At 39.9% G+C, this 26,391-nt stretch overlaps 1 protein-coding gene across 4 annotated transcripts in view; it reads right to left on the bottom strand.

Moving 5' to 3' along the window:
• LOC121383165 (tyrosine-protein kinase receptor torso-like) overlaps positions 1-26,391 on the bottom strand; it is a 190,877-nt gene that overhangs the window by 117,379 nt on the left and 47,107 nt on the right. The window lies entirely within an intron of this gene.

Genomic DNA, 26,391 nt, shown 5'->3' with positions numbered 1-26,391 from the left:
AACCCGTGTGTTTTGACTATCAACATGTAACACAAAACAACAGTTTTAATGAACCTGTGTGTTTTAACTATCAACATGTAACACAAAAGAACAGTTTTAATGAACCCGTGTTTTAACTATCAATATGTATCACAAAAGAACAGTTTTAATGAACCCGTGTTTTCACTATCAACATGTATCACAAAACAACAGTTTTAATGAACCTGAAAACAAGTTGTAAAATAAATGCTACCAATAAGGAACAAAAGTGTGGTATTCCATTTCTTACATGCCCATATAGGCCGAAAGAAATTTAAAGGTCTTCTCCGACTAAAACGTATGTACGGCGATTGCGCTCTCAATTAACTATATTTCACAGAGCAATTTGATCCAATCGATTTTGGTCATGCTTATTAGATGGTATGGCTGTGGCGACCGGGCCATCGCCGTGGAGCAGCCAATCATATGTCTTTAAATTGAAATCGCACGTACGTTTGAGATCATCATGGGACATAAAAAAAAAAAAAAGAGATCACATGGTGTTTCTAGGCTGGTGGCCAGTAGGTAGAGCGCGTGCTGACGTGCTTGGGTTATAGTATTGAAACCCCTCGGTAGACCCATCTCCGATCGGCTTTTCCCATCTTAACCAGTAACCTACAAACGGTATAGCAAAAGCAATGGTATGTACTGTCCTGTCTCTGGTATTGTATTTATACAAGATCCCTTGAATCTAATTAAAGGCATACTGTCACAGATTTAAGCACCTTATTTCTCTAAAGATTAATAATAAATCAAAATTACATTAATTTTCACAGACCAAATCTAGCTATTGCATCACTTTAACTACACCATGATGGAGTGGAATCAAAGTCAACCCTCTCAGCAATGTTAATTTTTGAATTATTGACCATTGCCATAATTCAATTATTTTTACAATATATCCTTAAGAAGTGGAGTATCGTGGTTACGTAGATGGTTGAATAAAGTACATTTAGGAACACATCAAATATATATATTTTTAAGTAATACTTTGTTAGACCATGTAATAGGTCAATGGTCTATGACAATATGCCTGTAAACAAGGGGGCGGGACGTATCCCAGTGGTAAAGCGCTCGCTTGATGCGCGGTCGGTTTGGGATCGATCACCGTCGGTGGGCCCATTGGTCTATTTTTTGCTCCATCTAGTGCACCAGGACTGGTATATCAAAGGCCGTGGTATGTGATGTCCTGTCTGTGGGATGGTGCATGTAAAAGATCCCTCGCTGCTAATCGAAAGGAGTAGCCCATGAAGTTTCTTATCTCAATATCTGTGTGGTCCTTAACCATATGTCTGACGCCATATAACCGTAAATAAAATGTGTTGAGTGCGTCGTTAAATAAAACATTTCCTTCGTTTCCTTTCCTTTCGTAGCGAATTACTTCTGAAAACTACGAGTCAGAATTATCAAATGTTTGACATCCAATAGCTGTTGATTAATAAATCAATGTGTTCTAGTGGTGTCGTTAAACAAAACCAACTTTAACGTTTTCTTTCCAATATTTGTGTTAGAAACATTGTAGCAGTTGTAATCGTTGAAGACATTAACATTAATTAACATTAATTAACAAAGGTGTCGGTGAATCAGCTTGGTAATAAGGTGTTCCAGGCCATTCAGATTATGTTCACTTTTGTACGACTGTTTAAACAATAGACAAAAAGTTAAGGTTTTGTTTACTGACACCACTAGAGCGCATTGATTTATTAATAATCACCTATTGATTGTCAAAGATTTGGTGATTTGACATATAGTCTTAGAGGGGAAACCTGCTACATTAGTAGCAATAAATATTTTATATGCACCATCCCACATACATTATAACACATACCACAGCCTTTGATATACCACTCGTGGTGCACTGGCCGGAATGAGAAATGACCCAATGGACCCACCGACGAGTATCGACCCCAGACTGACCGCGAGCGCTTTACCATTGGCCTACATCTTGCTCCAGTTTGGCAATAAGGTGTACAATGCATTGATTCATTTCAACTGATGTTCGTGCTTATATCCAATTAAGGTTCAAGCACGCTGTCCTGGGCACACACCTCAGCTATCTGGGCTGTCTGTCCAGGACAGTGGGTTAGTTGTTAGTTGGTTAGTGGTTAGTGAGAAAGAAGAGGGTGTAGTGGCCTTACACCTACCCATTGAGCCCTTAAGAACTCGCTCCGGGATGGAGCCGGTACCAGGCTGCGAACCCTATACCTACCAGCCTGCAGTCCAATGGCTTAACCACAACCCCACCGAGGCCGGTTTGTACAATGCAACTTCGATTACGATCACGTTTGTATGACTATTAACACAAAAGAAACACTAATGTAATTAAACGACGCAATGTCTTTGTCTCAGCTGTCAGATCACGCACGATAAAAGCTGTTTTACCGTTAGATTTCCAGGAATGAAAAGACACTGTGACAGGCATAATTGACACAATTCACTGGTATTGCTAAACCTCTGTTATAAACGACCCATTTTGTAAGAATTAACCCATTTTGTAATAAAAAACAGAATGGGTATTTCTCTCTTACAAAATGGGCACCTATTTTTTTTATTACAAAATGGGCGTAATTTTATTACAGAATGGGCACCTGCTGTTATTACAAAATGAGTAGTTTTTTATTACAAAATGGGTACGTATTACAAAATGGGTCGTTTACTACAAAATGCGGTCATATTACAAAATGGGTCGTTTACTACAAAATGCGTTCATATTACAAAATGAGTCGTTCATTACAAAATGCGTTCATATTACAAAATGGGTCGTTTACTACAAAATGCGTTCATATTACAAAATGAGTCGTTCATTACAAAATGCGTTCATATTACAAAATGGGTCGTTTACTACAAAATGCGTTCATATTACAAAATGGGTCGTTCATTACAAAATGCGTTCATGTTACAAAATGGGTCGTTGACTACAAAATGCGTTCATATTACAAAATGGGTCGTTGACTACAAAATGCGTTCATATTACAAAATGAGTCGTTTACTACAAAATGCGTTCATATTACAAAATGGGTCGTTTACTACAAAATGCGTTCATATTACAAAATGAGTCGTTTACTACAAAATGCGTTCATTACAAAATGGGCCTTAACAAACGTCGCTTAAAAATATCTTCTCTCCAGTCTTCAGTGATTGTTGTTGTTGTTCGTGTCGCTGTAAGGTTTCCCAGAGAGAGATTCCTTACGACTTCTTCTATTTTATTGTGGGGACCTTGTGAAAATGCATTGCGGACTACTTAGCATAGGGGGCGAAGAGGGTGATGTTTTGCTGTTTGTTTGTTTGTTTGTTTATTTTTGAGTGTGTTTTTTAACGGTGTAGGGCTATAAATATAAACATTAATATTTTCAAACTAGGGTTTGTTTTTCTAAAAAAAATCTTCATTGCACAATGTTGAAGATTTTGTACTAGTTTTGTTGAAATCGTCATAATTTTCCATCCATCATTGTTTAGAGTTTGATTTTGTCAGCTCTGATCTGATCAGACTACTACAACTACAACTACTCTACAATATCATTACTATTACTACTACCATCACTACTACAACAACTACTACTACATCATTACTATTACTACTACCATCACTACTACAACAACTACTACTACATCATTACTATTACTACTACCATCACTACTACAACAACTACTACCACATCATTACTAATACTACTACCACCACTACTACAACAACTACTACTACATCATTACTATTACTACTACCATCACTACTACAACAAGTACTAACACTGCGATTATCAAAACTGTTAAAATACAAAAACAATTAAGAAGATGAAAAACAAAATTATAATCCATCTTGGATTTTTAAAATTATTTACTCTAGAAAAGCTGATTTAACCGAAACAAAACTTGGTATGTATACACATGAAAGCTATAAAGGTTTTGAGAGGTCATTCATATTTCCTGAAAATGTAGCTTCCCTATGGTGAATATTCTAATTTTAATATTTATATCTAAAGGATAAATACCGAAATCTCCATAAATCAGGAGTACTGGTGTAATTTTTCTAACTCTCAAGATATTTGTAAAACAATTAACTGTATTTGCTCAGTAATTTGACTGTTACAGACCCCAGACTACAAAATTATAGGGTCAATGGTGCTTTCAACTGCTTTAAGCTGACAGTCTATAGGTGTATTTAACTTTCTATATACTTCTAATATTTAGAAGCGTTAAACTATTGTTAGCTTGTTCTGCTAGTGATTTTGAAAAAAAGATCCGGTCTTTTTTGGTCAATAAAATATTATAGCATTTATCACATAGATGAGAGTTGCTTTCATATTTCAAGCGATACAGTCATTTTTTTTTCTCTCGTTTGAAGATTTTCTAGATCATTCAGACTGATGTCCCGCTCGACTGCAATCATTACAACAAATAAAAGAAAATAGCACATGCCACGGTATCATTGGTGGACTTTTAAAACTAGCGTCATCTAACGGTGTATTGTGGAAACAAATATATATATATATATTTGTATGTATGTATATGTATGTGTGTGTGTGTGTGTGTGTGTGTGTGTGTGTGTGTGTGTGTGTGTGTGTGTATTATAATTTGCTGCTTTTATCATAAAACGTTGAACTTGAAATTGAATTTGAGTATTTTATTAATTACTAGAGGGGCGAGGCGTAGCCCAGTGGTACAGCACTCGCTTGATGCGCGGTCGGTTTCGGATCGATCCCCGTCAGTGGGCCCATTGCGTTATACTTCACTCCAGCCAGTGCACCACGACTGGTACATCAACGGCCGTGGTATATGCTATCCTGTCTATGGGATGGTGCATATAAAAGATCCCTTGCTGCTAATTGAAAAGAGTAGCCCATGAAGTGGCGACAGTGGGTTTCCTCTTTCAGTATTTCTGTGGTCCTTAACCATATGTCTGACGCCATATAACCGTAAATAAAATGTGTTGAGTGCGTAATTAAATAAAACATTTCCTTTCTTCCTCCCTTATTAATCATTGGCTGTTAAATGTCAAACATTCGGTAAATCTTCTATATTTTTCTATTAGCAGCAAGGAATCATTTATATGCTTTCAGAAACTTTATGCTCTTTAACATTGTATTAATTTCCAGAGGTAAAGAAACGATTTTTGTTTCTTCGGCATTGAACTAGTGCAAGACGTTGATAACCAGGGCAAAGGCGGCTGTAACGACGGAAGAATGGGGTTCACTTCTTGTTTTTCTTGTGTTTTTATATAGTTGTCGAGAATTACGTCATACATCAACTAATGTTGTGACGTCATCAGTTGCAAACGTTTTTAACAGTATTCGTTAATATTGCCTGAAGAGTGTGGTCATTATTTGACCATACGAAACAGAGCTGTAGCAATAAAACGATGAAGAACTACTGAAGTCTGGAATTATTTAATATTACTGCTCCTGACGAGATGAGCGCTCTTTGTAAAACCATTCATCAAAGTTAAATTTGTATAATGCTCCTGTAAACCAGTTGAGCGCTGTTTAGAATGAATTTACAAGTGAAGGACTTCGAGTATTCCACCAAGAATATCCCGCTGGCAAGCAAAACTACGTTCCTCCAAAGACTGATTGAAAAAACTGAATCACTTATACAACGAATGCGTTGGAAGGCTTATTTCTACCTCAACCCAAACATTGACAAGGCAATCAAGGAAACATACGGCTTTAAATCTAAACGATCACCACCACATATGAAAGAACTGCGGGAATTTGAGGACTGTATGCTAGATATAATACAGCACATTGAATTTAAAACCAGCCACTACCCCAGCAACCTTCAAAGTAAACTTAGCAAAGACCTTAAAGATATACGAGAAGACAAGCACGTGTTTGTTAAAGCAGACAAAACAAGCAACTTCTACAAAACCGAACCAAGAGACTACATTGACCTCGTAAACAAAAACGTAACAAAATCCTACAAAAAAACTAGCCACAGTACCACAAACATGATAACCTCAACAGACAAGGAAATTGCAAAAAAACTGGAACTCGATGATAGAATTGAAGTATCAGCAAATAGAGATTCATTCATAACACTGAAAGACCATAAACCGGATTTCAACAACAACCCGACATGCAGACTAATCAACCCAAGCAAATCAGAAATTGGCATTATCAGCAAGCATATTTTAGACAAGATAAACATACAGATTATCAAGGCAACCAAAGTGAACCTGTGGAGAAACACAAGCAGCGCCATAGAATGGTTCAAAAATATCCCAGAAAAACGTAAACACGCATTTATCACCTTTGATGTGTGTAACTTCTACCCATCGATATCAGAAGATCTCCTAAGAAAAGCACTCGACTATGCATCAACATTCACTAATATTACACAACAGGACCAAGAAATTATTATTCACACAAAAAGATCACTCCTGTACCACAAAGACTCACCATGGATAAAGAAAGACACAAACAACATGTTTGATGTGACAATGGGTTCATATGACGGAGCGGAAACCTGTGAGCTAATAGGTACATACATGCTGTCGCTGATTGCATCAAAATTCAAAGATGAAATAGGACTATATCGCGACGACGGTATTGCAGTATGTAAAGCCACCCCAAAAGAAATTGAAAAAACAAAACAAGAAGTCAACAAAGTATTTCAATCAAACGGCCTAAAAATCACAATAGAAGCAAACAAGAAAATCGTAAACTTCTTAGACGTAACCTTCGACCTCACAAATGGGCACTTCAAACCATACATGAAACCCAACAACAAATTATTATACGTCCACCATCAAAGTAACCATCCTCCGACAATACTAAGAAACATCCCAGCAAACATCAACAAGAGACTAACAAGCATCTCATCTAGTGAAGAAATATTTAAGGAAGCCATAGCCCCCTACCAAAAAGCAATCACAGAAAGTGGATACGATTACAAACTTACATACAACCCGCAACCAAATCAACCTTCAAGACGAAAGAACCGAAAAAGAAACATCACATGGTACAATCCTCCATGGGACTCTAACGTCAAAAGCAGCATCGGAAAAAAGTTTTTAAACACAATCGACAAATGCTTCACCAAGAACCACCCATTACACAAGATCTTTAACAGGCATACACTCAAACTTAGCTACTCATGCATGCCAAATATAAAAAAAAACACCATCTCATCCCACAACAAGAAAATACTCTCTGATGCAACAACGACGCCAGCACAGCAACCAAAAAAAGAGTGCAACTGTAGAAAGGCACCCGAATGCCCACTCGACAAAAAATGCCTCCAATACAACGTGGTGTACCAAGCAACAGTGACAACAAAATCAAACACAGAATCATACGTAGGGCTAGCAACCAATTTCAAAGAACGATACAGAAACCACACGGCATCCTTCCAACATGAAAACAAAAGAAATGAAACAGAGCTGTCAAAACACATATGGAACCTGAAGGACAATAACAAATCCTTCCGCATAAAGTGGAAGGTACTCAAAAAATGCCAACCCTACAGTAACATAAATAAGAAATGTGACCTATGCCTTTACGAAAAGTTTATCATAATATGTCAGAAACACCTGTGCAGCCTGAACAAACGCAATGAATTAGCAAGTCCATGCCACCACCGAAATAAATTCGTTCTCAAAAACATCAGTAACACCGATGCCACCTAACTGTACCAAGCGCCAGTATAAGACCTGAATTCTCAAAACTTTCTTGGTGACGCGATATAGTTGTCGAGAATTACGTCATACATCAACTAATGTTGTGACGTCATCAGTTGCAAACGTTTTTAACAGTATTCGTTAATATTGCCTGAAGAGTGTGGTCATTATTTGACCATACGAAACAGAGCTGTAGCAATAAAACGATGAAGAACTACTGAAGTCTGGAATTATTTAATATATATATATATATATATATATATATATATATATATATATATATATATATATATATATATACTCTTGTTTATAAATTACCAGTCGTGAGGCACAAGTTGGAATGAGTAAAACCCTGACTCCACTGAGGGCGATCGTTCCTGCGACCCATCGCATTTCAGAAGAGCGCTCTACCACTGAGCTATATCCGGCCTTATTACCAGGATGCAAAACTCGAACATCCACCAGACTCAAAGCCGTCTGTTTAAATTCTACGCTACCGAGATTGGTTTGGTACGCAGCAGGTTTGTAGCAATAAACAAAGGAATTAACGCATTTAATCGGATTTTCGCCATGCCCTATATCATATCACTGGCTCAGTCTTCGCCAGGAGTAAAATCAAGACGAGCTGAAGATTACTCTCCTGAAATGGTGCTAGCCGAGCAATCACATGGAAGTTTCAAATATAATTTATTAAAACATTTATTGCAAGGCGATCAATCTCCTAAAACTTCCCAGGAATGTCTGCAGGCCTGGCGCTTATAGAACGTCTAGAGGGCCCTATGTAGCCCAGTGGTAAAGTGCTCGCCTGATGTGTGATTGGTCTAGGTTCGATTTCTTGCGGTGGGCCCATTGGGCTATTTCTCGTTCCAGCCAGTGCACCACGACTGTTATATCAAAGGCCGTGGTATGTGCTATCCTGTTTGTGGGATGGTGCATATAAAAGAACCTTTGCTACTAATGGGAAATTGTAGTGGCCATATGTCAACATTGCTAATTGTTTGACATCCAATAGCTGATGATTAATAAACCAATATGGTCTAGTGGTGTCGTGAAACAAAACAAATATTTAACTTTATAAAAACAAATTAGAGTCTAGACTCAAGACTCTACTAGAGTGAAACTTTCATTTTATTTTAAACTGTCCTATTTACATTGCTAAAAGTTGAACTCCTTTACTAAGTTTTATTCTCTAAACAGCAATTTAAAATCTATATTTATTATGTCATACAATAATAGTGACATTGGAATTCTGTCAACATTTGTTGACAGCTGCATTTCTAAACTTAAAGTTCATGTTCTGGCTAACAATGGGCAATAATTTAATTTAATTATTTCCAAGTACTTTGATCATTTAATTTTTTTAATTTTTCGTATAATATAGACATTTAATTCTTATAATAGGAATACACATTTTGTGTCTCCGTACATTCATATTGCTATTATTATTAATATTATTATTATTATTATTGTTATTATTATTATTATTATTATTATTATTATTATTATTATTATTATTATTATTTTTGTTGTTGTTGTTGTTGTTATTGATGCTACTTAATTATTATTAATATTTGCTGACACCAGATTTTTTGGTATTATGAAATAAATTGAATTGAATTGAATTGAATTGCTATGGCAACGTCATATAAATTGTATGCGTGTGACGTCTTTCGGCATTTTAGTCAAGACTGTAAAGGTTTATACGCTAGAGCCCTGGCGATGTATTCGTGTACGCTAGCGCTGTCCGACACACGCAACTCGGTTATCTGGGACGTACTTTGCCCATGGCCAAATTTAATGACGGTTAGGTATTGGTGATTCTGATATGAATGTTCTCCCTCGGGCGTGTTGTTCACTTCAGTAGCCTATATCATTAACTGAATAAAAAGACGAAAAAATTACAAATAAAGTCCATTACTGGATTTCATTAATTTGGTAGCCATTTTGTATACGCCATTGCTTTGTATTGTATTCCGCTCAGTGTGTAAGGTACACGCGGAGAATGGCATGAAACGAGCACGCCGGATGTAATCCTTTCCAGCCCGGCCGGTAGTCTCCATCTGTTTTACGATTAGTTTTAGCTTTAATACCCATGTTTTGTTTTACAACACCACTAGAGCAAGTTGATTTAATAATCATCGGCTGTTGGACGTCAAACAGTTGGAACATGTTCCCATTGAATTAATGTTAAATTCGCAAAACTGATGGGAAGGAAGGAAATGTTTTATTTAACGACGCACTCAACACATTTTATTTATGGTTATATGGCGTCAGACATATGGTTAAGGACCACACAGATTTTGAGAGGAAACCCGCTGTCCAAACTACATGGGCTACTCTTTCCGATTAGCAGCAAGGGATCTTTTATTTGCGTTTCCCACAGGCAGGATAGCACAAACCATGGCCTTTATTGAACCAGTTATGGATCACTGGTCGGTGCAAGCGGTTTACACCTACCCATTGAGCCTTGCGGAGCACTCACTCAGGGTTTGGAGTCGGTATCTGGATTAAAAATCCCATGCCTCGACTGGGATCCGAACCCAGTACCTACCAGCCTGTAGACCGATGGCCTAACCACGACGCCACCGAGGCCGGTTTACATGCATCATCCCACAGACATGCTAGTACATACTACGGCCTTTGTTACATCTGTTGTGGCTGGAACGAGAAATAGCCCAATGGGCCCACCGACGGGGATCGATCCCAGATCGATCGCACATCAGACGAGCGATGTACCATTGAGCTATGTCTCGCCCCACACTGATGAGAGTCTGTTATAATAAACGCAGGCCTCTAAAACTTGCCACAACGATAATTTCATTCGGATGTCGCTCATCCATCAATTGATTCTACTGTGTACCGGCCTCGGTAGCATCGTGGTTAAGCCATCGGACATAAGGCTGGTAGGTACAGGGTTCGCATCCCGGTACCGGCTCCGACCCAGAGCGAGTTTTATCCACTCAATGGGTAGATGTAAGACCACTACACTCTCTTCTCTCTCAGTAACCACTAACAACCAACCCACTGTCCTGGACAGACAGCCCATATAGCTGAGGTGTGTGTGCCCAGGATAGCGTGCTTGGACCTTAATTGGATATAAGCACGAAAATAAATTAACGATAGAAAGATTATACTGGTTTAACTGATATTATCAAATTGACCACACCATCTGAACGACACGATCAATGCCGTATCTCTGCACAATGCAGAGTCGAATGGGAATTTAGGAAATCTTTACTGGAGATTTCATCCCTCTTATACCCGAACAAAGAGGACTGCCACTCCCAGACTAGTTTACGTAATCAAAAATAGCACTGGACAGAGCTCATTGGAATAAGTACAGCTGTGATGACATGCACTCATGAGGGCCCGGTTTAATGAGCATGATTATAAACTGCGACAGCAAAAAGCTGTTCTATCCACTGCGTGATTACAGTTAAGCGCACGCAACAAAGTTATTCCAAAACAACTAGTGTGATAAATCAGCATTCAAGAGTCTCCTTTGAGTATTATAACCAAATAGAAATATAAAATAAGGCACGATCATTTCTGTTTAATTTTCATGCGGGGCATATGACAAGTAGGGCATTACGGCAATTTACCGTATGTCCGCTGTTAATGTAGAGCCCTGCTGGTGGCATCTTCTGACGCCCATGATTAATTATTCATTTACATAAGAAAGCAAAGTTAGAGAAAACCCCCAGTGAATTCATGCTTATTACTGGCTATGTTTTTTTTAGATGGCTGGGATTTGCTTTCTTTTTAACTGACAGATGTGTAAGAAAGCTGGCTGAAGAACTGCGACATTTTATAAATAATAAACCTGTTGCTAATTGAAATACTGTTACGTTTAGATCGATGTGTTGTGTTCGCGACAATGTTATAGCGTATAATAGCATTGACCTTTTCATTCGCAGAAGATTTTGATACTCGGTATTAGATCTAGACTGGAAAAACAAGTAATAAACGCACGGTCACAACCCATAGTAAATTGTTTTATCAATCTATGAGATCGAGTATGAATATCAATTCTTTTCTTTTCATATCTCTTTTGTACATGATTGTATGATAATATGATGATATGCTGATCTAAATTAGTTTGTTGACCTCATATTTAATCAAATTAATCTTTTAAGCCGAAAGCAGACGGCAGTGAAAAACATGTTTTCCCGATAACAAAACCGTGAGGTATTTTTTTGCATATTTTGTTTGCGTCCGGCTTTTAGCACGCAACGCAGCTACAAGCCAGATGCTTGGTTGTCCTTGAAAATGCTGGGGGTATCGTTTATCAATGTGCTGGGGGTGTTGTTACCGAATACAGTTTAACATAGGCGTACGGACTCCCATTTTTGTAGGGGACAGGCTTGTTTTTGCCCGAATTAAACGAAAATGCCCGAATCTTATTCGTTTAGTTTAAAATTTTAAATACAAAACTAATTAATAATTACAGTGGTGACTGTGAATATGTACCCACTTCAAAACATTATTTCGAGTCTTAATAAATGTACTGATCATTGTTCTCTTAGAACTTCTATTTGTCGAACACTTCAATGAAGAAGAGCACGGAAAGCGGTTGGTTTAAGGGCTATGTTTGTGAAATGGTATTCGGATTATGACCGCATAGTCTATGTCATTCTTCAATACGCTGGCCCTCATCATTTCATTATAGTGTCCACTGCTGAATGAGATACGAGGACAAACAAAACACTTGTAAGATGTCCAGTGTTTGTTGGTCCTAGTGGCTGGACAATACTTGTGTGGACAACTGGAGATCTTGCTGTTCTTGTAAATCTTTAAGAGTGTGGACACTTGCAAAATGAATGGTGCGTTGACGGCTGGAGATGTCTGAAGTTCGACTAGTGGTTGCCGGGCGTGGTTCTTAAGTTGATATATGAACATATGAACATATATCAAACTGTACCCTGGGTCCCTGGTGCGTTGTCATCAGTAGTGTAGACTCTAGAACCACTACAATAACTCTGGATCTAAATAACATTTTCATAGCACCCTTCAGATATGACGTCATAGAAACTGAGTGGTATGGCGCTCGCCTGATGCGCGATCAATCTCGGATCGATTCCTGTCGGTTGGCCCATTGGGCTATTTCTCGTTCCAGCCAGTGCTCCACAACTGGTGTAACAAAGGCCGTGGTATGTACTATCCTGTTTGTGGGATGGTGCATATAAAAGAACCCTTGCTGTTAATCGAAAAGAGTAGCCCATGAAGTGGCGACAGCGGGTTTCCTCTCTCAATATCTGTGTGGTCCTTAACCATATGTCTGACTCCGTATAACCGTAAGTAAAATGTGTTGAGTGTGTCCTTCCTTCTTCCTTCATAGAAATTGAGTTCAGCCCGAACAAAAAAAAAAAAAAAGTTTGTTTTATTTAACGACGCCACTAGAGCACATTGATTTTTTTATCTTATCATCGGCTATTGGACGTCAAACATATGGTCATTCTGACACTGTTTTTAGAGGAAACCCGTTGTCGCCACATAGGCTACTCTGTTTACGACAGGCAGCAAGGGATCTTTTATTTGCGCTTCCCACAGGCAGGATAGCACAAACCATGGCCTTTGTTGAACCAGTTATGGATCACTGGTCGGTGCAAGTGGTTTACACCTACCCATTGAGCCTTGCGGTCAGCCCGAACAAGTAGTGTTCACCACTCGAGCGCACAAAATTGGTTTGGAGACATATCTGCAATGGTTGTAGTCCAGGCCCTTGGGGAGCTACAGGGTGGTGGGGGGGGGGGGGGGGGGGGGGGTGGTGGTATTGTGCAGATTTGTCTACAAGCATGAAATTTGCCACAGATGTAGATCAAGACATGCTGAATTCATTTTTTGAGGGCGCCAAGGCCGGCGCTCGTTGTGGCAGCCATATTGGCGAAATCCAAAATGGCCGCCGTTTGTTACTTGATTTGGTCATAACTTCAAAGCTATGTCACAGGATCATAAATAATGACTGTTTGTATAGGTTTTCGACCACAAGGAATCCAAATATGAACTCTGTTTTGAGATATAAAAAGTCATATGGCCAGTTTAGCTACTGAAGTTTTCAATTTATGCCAAATTATTCATTATTGTTCACACATCCACCTTCACATTTACAAAGAGATGTGCAGTGGACTCCAGCTTTACTGCATTTACAGTTCCCAGTACATGATGTTTTACAACCACAATGCAAAAGGATGCAGCAGGCTTTACTAGCATCTTCAAGAGTTGTCCAATGTGGCATCCAGACACCGCGGTCATCCTTGTACCACCCCCATTCACTGAAGTCTGGAATTTCCTGCTGAACTGACGTTGCCTGATTCCAGTAAAACCCTGCCTGCAACAATGCCCTCTTGGTATGCTCAAACAAAGCAGCCTGTGTGGGTGGTATATTCTCCAGAGTCCTTTTGCCACTTGTAAAAAGATGATGCCTCGCTTCGTTCACTTTGGCATGTCTTGCTGTACATGACAACGACATATCGTTCCAGGTTCTCCATGTGCTGAGAGTCTAGGCAGAAGATGTTTGGGTCAGTGGTCAGTGCCACAAGTGTTTCAGTAAGACCTGGTGTGTTGTGCCAAGATGCCCAGGCAGTCTTCTTACCACATCCAAGGAATTGAGATGTCGTGTCACATCTTGTAATCGCGTGGAAAAGTGGCAATGCCAGAGACTTAGTAGGGCCAAGACTGGAGGAGATTTCATGGATGGGAATATCACGGATTTTTTTCCCAGTACCGAAGTTCACCCACAGCTCCGAGAGACCAAGTGTGGAAAAGAAGCGTATCGCAAGGACAACCGCATCACTATCAACTGTACGAATACAGGCTCTTTGGTGTCCATGTGCAACAGCATGCTTCAGGTGCAGAAATATCCTTGTGTCTGCCTCGCTGTGCTTACAGGGTTGCAGACCGGATACATCATATGGCCTATTACAGAGAACGCTCTCGTATTTGGTACTGAGAAGGAGTTTTCCACCAAGATCATTCTTGACAATCTCTTCACTGAGAAAAGGTGTGACGGTACATGCTCTTAATTTTGTTTTCGCCTGTGGCGATATTAATTGTGTTAGAGGACCGTGTGCAGTCCATAAGCACTTAAGCCCAGGTGGACAACTTGTTACGTGATACCTTTGCGCGACGGTCATCGAGCTTTTCTATTACACGCCCAGCGCAGCTGTGGAGGCCATGTGGCTAGTAGTTACGTAATATCTCCGGTAGTGCTGTTTATGGCCAGGGGATTGCTCGCGGTATGGCGACAGCCAGTCTGACGATTAGAGAAAAATATGCCGGCGTAGTGGTTGTGAAAAATCCACATGATACGTGAGGTACCGCCTTGTACCCCCAGGCGATATTCGCTGTCTCTGAGAGTTTTGAATAAATAGCTAGGGTTTAGAGATATCTAGGAGAACGATAGGAAGGCTCCAGGGGAACGGTCGTCGTCCACTGAACGATCTATATTAGTTCAGACGGGACTTTGGTAAATATACATTTTCTGCTCTGTGTATAACCTTGATGTGATTGATGTGACTTTAAATATTTTAATACTGTATTATACCAATATTATTTAGACGGTGCTGCCGGTCATCTGACGCAGTAATCTGTATGCTCACCGTTATGATATATATATATATAAAGCTTAGCCAGTCATCCTAGAGGACCTAGGTAAATTGTAGGTTATTGTCTTTATTGTGATAGGTACCAGTATTAATTCTGTATTACAAGGTTATTGAATGAGTAGTTAGGGTTAATTAAAAATTAACCAGTTAGGAATAGTGTTGTAATTCCTTTATTAATTAAGTTCCGCTGGAAGCATTTCTCCATTATCGCACATGTGTGTGTTAGCGTTTCTCAATTATCACACGTGTGGGTGTTGTGTCACGGTGAAGTGATTAGCATATTGTGTAAACTAGAAACCTAGAGATTAACTAATTAAGTGTTCAGTTCTGGGTTGTTATTATTATTGTTATTAATTAACTACTGCGGCAGTACATTTGTCAGCGTAGGTTAATACAGATTCCAAAGTGTATTGTGTTTTTGTTGTGTTTTCTAGTGAACTAAACATGCTATAATAATATATACTTTATATAAGATCTCTGATCATACCTAGACGAGCCATACTAGGGTTTAACCGCCCGTTACAGAGAGATCTAATAGATACACAGTTAGGAGAGATATTTTGATAACCGTGTTTCATTCAGTTACGGGTATTATAGGATCCCCGTGACAAAAGGGAATAACTCTTTTTTTGTTATCCTTATTTTTGAGGAATCCATTGTTCCAGTCATGCTTTGGTATGCACGTGCGGCCATCCCCAATCCTTGTACGTGCACCCATGCCACGTCGCTGATGTGTCAGAGACTTCAGGCTGACAACTGGGTAGTTGTCCCATACAGCATCTAAACGTTCAAGGTTTGGGGTTATCTGAGACTTCAAGAATGGTATCATGTGTTTCGTAGCATACTCAGCAAAGGTTTTTGCTGATGTAGGACACACCATATGCACAACGGCTGCCATATCCAGCACAACAACTGTGGTTGTTTTCGCTCCAACGTGTTGTCCGGTTGGTGCTTTCATGCACTCCACAATGTCAGATTTGCAGCCTGACCGTAGAGATCCATGATCTGCCAAACTTGGTGGTTCTCGTTGATTTTCAAAGTGAAAGAACTCTGCCATGTCGGCATCTGGACGAGACTGTAGTGAGAAGAAGAGTTGTGTCATCAAAGTCATATTTCTCTTCTGTACAGTGCTGGTTTTGTTTCCTTTCTTAGTGAGATCAGGACGATTGGCAAATGTCAGAATGTTATTCCGTCGGAGAGTGTTTGACACTGGCACTGTTCTTTTGTCAAGTGTTTGTGAAACATATTGCTTATGAATGTCCTCGTCAACTTCATGGACCCGACAGAGGGATCTGACAACTTCTTGTTCCATAACTTCTAGTGTGTCAAGAGCAACAAGTTCCTGACTTGCAGTGAATGGATTGCCCCACTGCTCTACCGTCTCAACAAATGCCAGAACATCCTTTCTAAACTTAACCTGCAAACTGTGTGCTTCTTCATGATGAGCAGTGTTCGAAGATGTGGTGTCTAGGATGGCTTCAAACTCTTCAACACACGGCGAGCAGTCAGGACCTGCCAGCATGAAAAGTGTGAGTGCTTCAGGATTATCATATAGCACATCTGCCCCGCCGTGTGCCTGCATACTCTTATTGGACTGTTCGTGAGATTGATCCTTTCCAATGAGACTGAACTTGTGTTGCGATTTTTGAACGACGAAGTTTCCTCTGAGAAATTCAGCATATACATCAGGGTGTTTATCTGGCAGCTGGACCATGTCCTGCACATGCACTGGTAACCATCGTGCATAATTTGTGTGATCCATCACATGAAACCATGGACAGAGTTCATCACAAACTTGGACATAGAGATTGAAATCTCCTTCACGTAGAGACCGGATAAATCGACACATCAAAAGTTCAAGATCCATGATTGTAGACCAGTACTCGAACTGTGGATTTTCGGTTCTTGACACTCGGTGCCATATCTCCTGTGGCTCAGGTGACCCCTGGATATTAGAACAGTAAGCAGTGTATGCCTTCTGTTTTAGGATGTAAAGAGACATCAGGGACACTTGATGTGCATACCGTGTGCGCTTGATATGATGCTCATTGAGTGCTGACTGTGCCCGACCAGATGTTAGAACCTGTGCCTGAGAAAGTACTGCAGTCCACCCTGAATCACGTAGCAACTTTCCGATCATTAGATGAACTTTGTCTTCAATATGCAAAGCTCCCATCAATAGAACCAACTTATCTTCTCCTATAATATCTGGAAATGCCTACTGTAGGTGCTTTGCTATAGCATATATTGGTTGATCAGCTCCAAGGACACCAACCTGCCCAGGATTCAGAAACTGTGCCTTGCATAGTGAGTTGCATTGCATGGCTTATCATTGCAGGCGAGGCCGCTTTTTCAGGAAAGAGAGGGAGAACTCCAATAACTGCTTTTGGCTTCAGAGAGTCATCGTTCATTTGACGAGAGTTGTACCCTGACCATGTGATGATTTCATCTTCTGGAAGTGTGTCCTGCTGCAAGACTGTAGCGACATGTGCCATCCAGGATTCGTCTTTGATCTTTGCTGTTTGTACCAGATTGTGAGAGGGCCGAAGCTGATTGTTGATGGCTGCAGGTGCGAACAAGGCCGTGTTGTTTAGTTGAACTGGGTGTATGATTGTATATGAGTCAGGAAGGTGAGGCACAGATGTATCAGAGAAATCCAGCTGTATCGGATCTCGTAGTACTCCATGGTTATCTGCTGAGAGGTGGTTAGTTGCACTCAACGCAGTGCCATGAAACTCATCCTGTGAAAAATTCCCCTTATTGTCACTGTGCAAGTTGTCCATATCATAGGTGACAAAGACATTGCGTCGCAGATTGGTTGGCACAACAACTCCATCCTCAGCATGGCGCTTGCACACTGCTTGTGCAATAGCTCGTTTCACCTCCATAACACGGCCATAGGACACTGATAGTCCAAAATCATGGGCATTTTCGAGCTGTTTCTTCTGTGGTCCATCTCCATGCATCTTTAGGCCTTGGTACCGGCCTCGGTGGCGTCGTGGTAGGTCATCGGTCTACAGGCTGGTAGGTACTGGGTTCGGATCCCAGTCGAGGCATGGGATTTTTAATCCAGATACCGACTCCAAACCCTGAGTGAGTGCTCCGCAAGGCTCAATGGGTAGGTGTAAACCACTTGCATCGACCAGTGATCCATAACTGGTTCATCAAAGGCCATGGTTTGTGCTATCCTGCCTGTGGGAAGCGCAAATAAAAGATCCCTTGCTGCTAATCGGAAGAGTAGCCCATGTAGTGGCGACAGCGGGTTTCCTCTCAAAATCTGTGTGGTCCTTAACCATATGTCTGACGCCATATAACCGTAAATGAAATGTGTTGAGTGCGTCGTTAAATAAAACATTTCTTTCTTTCTTTCTTTAGGTCTTGGTATAGTGGGAATGATGTTTCACGATCTTTCATGTGTCATATGGTACTCATCTTAGTGGCATGGTGTGTACCACTGAATGTGTTATAAATGAGCAGTTGAGAGATGACACATGCTATTTTTGTCCGGCCATGTACCTGTTCATACATTTCAACATTGCCTTGTTCTCGTAAAATTGATGAACCTTGGAGAATGATATTGATGAAGCTACAGAGCTCTACTGGTACTGGAGATGTTAAGCAGTTTGGTGCGAAAGAACCATTGAAGGGTTCTTGCTTCTGGAGACAACGCTTGCGCAAAATCATTGCTGCCCACATCAGTAATAGAGCTTCATCTTGGTCAATTTTGAAATCATGAGTTTTCGCAAGTAAATTAGCGACCGTTGCACTATTTGTTAAGTAGACATCCTTCCCCTATGAACATTCAACCCATTCAGGAAGAAGACTGAGAAGATGTTCTTTGAACCGTGTTGAATGAGGATCCCTAGGATCAGGGCATGGACTTCCCTGTTCTTTCATCAATGTTCGATACATCTGCCGAAGTGCTGATAGTTTAAATACTGATTCAGAATCCTCAACTAGAGCAACTATTTGCGCTGTGACAAGTGGATCAAACTGAGGTGGAGCAGAGCTTGTGGCTTCTCGACGGCTGCTGGCACGTGCTGTATCTCGCAGATGCAGGTAACACTGGACATGATAGTAAGTATCACCAGCATGGGCATCAGCAGCTTGTGTTATCAGTTTACCCAATAAGGTAAAATTGTTATTGGACTTTGCCCAACATTTTAGGTTTGCATCTACTTTGGCAGTTGCGACCTTACGTAAATTGCTTTGGTCATATCCTTCACAGAGAATGCAGCAGTTAATATGACGATCTTTTCCAGCTGATGTCGTAGCTGACCTGAGTTTCTTGGAGGAACTGTTGGCACCGGACTCCTGCTTTTGACGCAGCCTTTTCACACGTGAACTGCTGCAGTAACTCCTGCATGTTTTGTGATATTTTGCATTATTTGCTCGGAGTGTTGCCGCAATACCCGAACCATCATTTAGATCATCAAACGAGACTGTTGTACCAGAGGGGACAGCATTGATTTCCCGAAAGTCATTCAAGTCTCTTTCAAGAGTTAAAAGTCCTTCCTCCTTTGAGATTGACAAAGACAGCAAAGTTCCCAATTCAGAACCATTTTGACAATATCACAGGTGAGTGTTTTCTTTATAGATCACCACCACCAATACTGTAGTACCACCACTAATCCAGCTGTTATCGTTACTCTAGCTTGCTATTTCTACTGTGACACACACCTGGAAAACCCCCGAAAAACATATGTTAGCCACCACCAATTACGCGAACCAAAATAATCTGGAGTAGTTATTCACCTTTGATGAATATATATGGGGGAAAGCTGTGAATAAATAAACATTTAACAAGCAATTAGTGGAAGGTATACATTAAATTAATTCGTGTGGGACAAAGGGCTTTAAGCTGTAAAAGTTAGCCTAAAATTATGCCCATAGAGATATTATTGCCACATAATTGTCTAAATAGCCATCCTATCTCAAAACAGGGTTCATATTTGGATTCCTTGTCATCGAAAACCTATACAAAGAGTCATTATTTATGATCCTGTGACTTATAGTTTTGAAGTTATGACCAAATCAAGTAACGAACGGCGGCCATTTTGGATTTCGCCAATATGGCTGCCACAACGAGCGCCGGCCTTGGCGCCCTCAAAAAATGAATTCAGCATGTCTTGATCTACATCTGTGCCAAATGTCATGCTTGTAGACAAATCTGCACAATAATATCCCCAAGGGCCTGGACTATTGGTGATAATTGTGAAATTACACAGAATGACGTCCCAGGAGCCAAATTAATTCACGAACCTGTCGAAGAGCACATGAAGTTTCAATTAAGGAGATAGCTGAAGTGTCTTGAGTTGAACTGTACGGAAAAATACCTCAATAAGAACGTATCTCTCCCCTCCCTCCTCCCCCCACCAACCTTCATTATGCCCTGGTCTTTTTTGCTTTAACTGCAATTTTTACGGTTGTGTCCGCATGGCGCGTTGCATCTTGGGAATTAATTTATTTTAGTCATCATATCCGAGGGCTAATTATTATTGTGCTTTGACTTCTGCGTGAAAACCGGCGCTGTGCAAGTAAGTTCATGAGTATTAATAACAAACTGACTAATTATTTTTCATCAAACAGACATTACAGTCAGACACAGGGTTCACACGCACTAGTCATCATCATTGAGAAAGCCTGGGGCGAATCAGTGGAGAGTGTCACGTGTGCGAATGATGTACATGTGATAGGTTTATTTATTGGTTTACAAGAATCAGTCTAATCGGTGCAATGCAGTGCAACACATTAACATTTGTCGGAAATCAGCGGCAGGTTCAGCTAGTCAATTGTCGCTGACGCTGGCTAAACTGAACCCAATAGCCGATATGTATTTTTGTGCTGGGGTGTCGTTAAACATTCATTCATTGCTAGAATGGTTTTTACGCTACACGTCAAACCGAACGATCACTGCGGGAACCAGTCAACATAATTTGCAAACGTTTAGAAAAAACAGCTTTCTGAACTTGACCAGCTCATACCAGAAGACATGCCAGTTTATCTTATTTTCATTATAAAAATTAACATTTTACATTTATGCTTCCCAATCGGACATTCCATATTTATATATAATTCTGCCTACGAGCTTTAAAGCCAAATGTACACCAGCAGATCATTCCTCAATTAAATATTCTTTTAATGATAAACTCTACACGGCTCGACAAAATCTGAAAATCACTGTTGGACATTTCGTCCACTAAATTTCGTTATGATTAATCTATCACAAACTAGATACAAAAATCTTCTTCTTTTTAGAGTTGGTGATGAGATTCTTCTCTATGATTTTTTTTTTTTTCTCTTTTCATTCTTCTTCTGGATTTTCAATTTTGTTTTTCGTTTAATTTTGGAATCATTTACTATCTAATGAACAGGTCATTATTAAATACGATGGCTATTACGCAGTATAAGATGATTCCAATCAGTTTGCGTATGTATCTAATTTAGACTGATTCTTTGTTCGTGCTACGCTTTGCATACACGCAATAAAATTGGTCTGGTCTAATGTTTTAAAAGTAGATTAATAGATTAATTATCTGCTTTCGTTTAACATAGTGACATTTAACCAGTATGACGTGTGCTCGTGATAATTCACGAACGCTTTTACAGCCATTGTAAGATGTTTGCGGCTAACAGAGTTATTTAGCGACTAAAATAATATTACTAAATACATTTTCTTGTTTAGAATACCAGTGTCTGTATATCCAATGTGTTTGCCGTCGTGTGTTAATGTTTGTAGCAGTCACTTTCCAGTTACCGGGGTAACTTCGTAATATATATTTTTTCGTATGTTCAAAATTATTGGAAGGTAAAATCCGATTTTGGCTACATAGAGGATGAAGGCTTCGGAATAATTAGCCCGTGTAGTGGCAGTATACATTCTAGTTAGGAATGAATGAATGAATGTTTAACAACACCCCAGCACGAAAAATACATCGGCTATTGGGTGTCAAACTATGGTAAATGCAACAACAATGTGATTTCTAGTTAGGAATGAACGAAATGTGTTGACGTGTTTCTGGCTATATATTCCTTAATTCCAATACTTTTGTACAATGCGTTCAAGCAGTGTCGGGAGAGGTAAAGTTAAAAGTGAGTTTTGTTTAACAACACCACTAGAGGACATTGATTTATTAATCATTGGCTATTGGATGTCAAACATTTGGTAATTCTGACGTATAGTCTGAGAGGAAATCCGCCACATATTCCCATTAGTAGCAAGGGATCTTTTATGCACCATTCTATAGTGAGGATAGCACATACCACGGTCTTATGGGAGGAGTCCAACAAAGGGTAGTCTGAGTGTCATCTAATCCGGTCCAATGGAAACCAAGGTTACATTCAGTCAACTTTTGCCGTCGATCCGGTTTTAAAAGTGAGGGAGACTGTTATATAATACATACATAAAATATAATGTAACATTGTTTTAGAAAATCTTAACATAAAAAACCCGAATAACCTATTGTTGGTCTGTTGCTAATTCGAAATGGTGATCAGTTACGCTATATGCCAGCAAATATTTGTTTCTTCTCAAAAAAAATTAAATGGGGGGAGACATTTCTTATGCTGTACCTTTCATGCTGAAAAGTGATAGGCGACGCGTCCCTCTTGTCCCCCACCGATCGACGCCCGTGCAGTACACCGTTTGTTATTACGCAGCACGATAAACAAAACCCCACACCAAACAAACAAAACAAACAAACAAACAAAACAAAAATAACACAAAAGACAAAAACAATATCAAACAAACAGATATACAAAGACAAAAACCAACAAGGAAAGCGTACAAGCTACCTCAATTTGCTTTCTGTGATGCCGCTCTGGGTTTCTTCTACAAGTGACAAATATTAGTAAAGCGATAACGGTATGAAGGAAGGAAGGAAGGAACTGTTTTATTTAACGACGCACTCAACACATTTTATTTACGGTTATATGGCGTCGGACATATGGTTAAGGACCAAAAATAACGGTATGACGACGATATAACTCATTTTAAATCTCACCGTGGTTGCCCTGTAGACGTTTTTGTATTGTTTTGTTTTTGTCTTTGTCTTTGTCGTTGTCGTTGTCGTTGTTGTTGTTGTTGTTGTTATTGTTTTGTTTGGTGGGTTTTTTTGTTGTTGTTGTTGTTGTTGTTTTTTGTGGGGTTTGCCTGGGATGGGTTTGTTTTGTTTGTTTTGGGGTTTTATTTTTATTTTTATTTTTTTGGGGGGAGGCGGGGGTTTGGGGGTTGCCTGGGATTGGTTTCTTTTGTTTGTTTTGGGGTTGTTGTTGTTGTTGTTTTTTTGTTTGTTTGTTTGTTTGTTTGTTTTTTTTTTTGTGTTTTTTTTTTGGGGGGGGGTTTCTTGTTGTTGTTTGTTCTGTTGTTTGTTTTGTTTTTGTTGTTGTTTTGTTTATTTCATTTTTCCCCCGTAATACTTGTCACTAACATGCAAGTTCAAACTCATCAGGGAAATCATATAATATTTAAAGCATAACGTTTGACCACAAGGTTTTTGAAGGAAGGAAATGTTTTATTTAACGACGCACTCAACACATTTTATTTACGTTTATATGGCGTCAAACATATGGTTAAGGACCACACAGAAAATGAGAGAGGAAATCCCCGCTGTCGCCACTTCATGGGCTACTCATTCCGATTAACAGCAAGGGACCTTCTATATGCATCATACCACACATAGGATAGTACATACCACGGCCTTTTTATACCACGTGTGGAGCACTGGCTGGAACGAGAAATCGCCCAATGGGGCTACCGACGTGGATCGATCCTAGACCGACCGCCGCTCATCAAGTGAACGCTTTACCACTGAGCTAGGTCCCGCCCCACGATGTTGCTGAATACCGCGAGTTTTCGTTACCAGCTATACGCTGACCCTTCTGTGGTTTTCAGCAATGCAAGACCAAGAGCATACATGATCGAGGGCCATCCCGAGTGTCGTGTAACGCGAAGCGCCGTCTGGGACCGGTCACATAAATGTTTAATACCATTAATTACTTTCGGCTCAGGACGGACGAGCTGAATCTTCACTTGGCTGCTGACTTTTAACGAAAACATTATTCAGACACCTCACCTTTTCAGGGGCGTGGGACGTAGCTCGGTGGTAACAAACTGCTCGCACACTGGCCTTGCCGGCTACGGTTTTTGATCGGCGCCACAAATCGCAGAGCTGCATGCCTTGGTGCTCGGATAACGCCGTAGCCATGTGGCAATGATTTCATGCCGGCGGTCCTTTGCGCAGCAATGACCGCAGAAATCAAAATAATTTGATATTTACCGGCGTCGTTTGTAAATGACGCCGGCGAATAAGGCGCCGGTCAAAAACCGTAGTCCGCAAGGGAAGTGCGCGGCCAGCTAAACGCTCGCTTGAAGCGCGGTCGGTTTGGGATCGATTCCCGTCGGTGGGCCCAATGGGCTATCTCTCGTTCCAGCCAGTGTAGCATGGCTGGTATATCAAAGGTCGTGATATGTGGTGTGGTGCATATAAAAGATCCCTTACTAATAATGGAAAAATGTAGTGAGTTTCGATTAATACGATTAAAACGATTAATACATCAATGTGCTCTAGTGGTGTCGTTAAACAAAACACACTTTTTAACCTTATCCTTTCGGGGGTGGGGACTCACTCGTTATAATGCTTGAGTTGTAGAATCGACCCCCCCCCCCCCCCCTCCGCTGAACCTTTTGCGGTTTTCCTGTCCCAACAAAAAAAGAGTTTGTTTTGTTTAATGACACCAATAGAGCACATTGATTATTAATCATCGGCTATTGGATGTTGTCACGGGGATCCTACAATACCCGTAACTGGATGAAACACGATTATCCAAATATCTCTCCTAACTGTATATCGAGCAGTATTTACCCGAGTGGCTCGTCTAGGTATGATCAGAGATACGATCTTATATAAAGTATATATTATTATAGCACGTTTAGTTCACTAGAAAACACAACAAAAACACAATACACTTTGGAATCTGTATTAACCTACGCTGACAAATGTACTGCCGCAGTAGTTAATTAACAACAACAAATAATAACAACCCAGAACTGATCACTTAATTAGTTAATCTCTAGGTGTCTAGTTTACACAATATGCTAATCACTTCACCGTGACACAACACCCACACGTGTGATAATTGAGAAACGCTTCCAGGAGAACTTAATTAATAAAGGAATTACACTCTATTCCTAACTGGTTAATTTTTAATTAACCCTTACTACTCGTTCAATAACGTGTGATAATTGAGAAACGCTAACACACACACGTGTGATAATGGAGAAACGCTTCCAGGAGAACTTAATTAATAAAGGAATTTCAACTCTATTCCTAACTGGTTAATTTTTAATTAACCCTAACTACTCATTCAATAACCTTGTAACACAGAATTAATACTGGCACCTATCACAATAAAGACAATAACCTACAGTTTACCTAGGTCCTCTAGGATGACTGGTTAAGCTTTTTATAATTATTTAGGACAGTGAGCCTACAGATTACTGCGTCAGATGACCGGCAGCACCGTCTAAATAATATTGGTATAATACAGTATTAAAATATTTAAAGTCACATCAATCACACCAAGATTATACACAGAGCAAAAAAAATATATTTACCAAAGTCCCGTCTGAACTAATATAGATGCGCGTGCTGTAACCTCACCGTGGTGCAGGGGTGTAACATTCTCTTTGAGAATGGCCAATACAGCACAAATTGAAGTTTAGAGTAAAATTCGGTGTCCGTAAAATTCTGTGATATTTGTATTTTTGGCACAGTTCTTTACACTGTTTTTGTTTAAACCTTGAATTTTTATATTGATGTTGATCATCACTTTATTTGCATTACCATAGTTTGACACCCAATAGCCGATGTATTTTTCGTGCTGGGGTGTCGTTAAACATTCATTCATTCATTTAATATAGATCGTTCAGTGGACGGAAAGCGATCCCCTGGAGCCTTCCTATGTTTCTCCTCGATATATCTAAAATCCTAGCTATTTATTCAAAACTCTCAGAGACAGCGAATATCGCATGGGGGCACAAGGCGGTACCTCACGTATCATCTGAATTTCCACAGCGACCAAGACGGCATATCTTTCTCTTAGATCGCCAGACTCAATGACGCCAAGTCGCCAAATCACGGTTGTAAAAAACCG

This window comes from Gigantopelta aegis, chromosome 10, assembly GCF_016097555.1.
Source record: "Gigantopelta aegis isolate Gae_Host chromosome 10, Gae_host_genome, whole genome shotgun sequence".
In the NCBI taxonomy this organism is placed as follows: Eukaryota; Metazoa; Mollusca; class Gastropoda; order Neomphalida; family Peltospiridae; genus Gigantopelta; species Gigantopelta aegis.
This window is presented reverse-complemented; position numbering and strand designations above follow the sequence as displayed.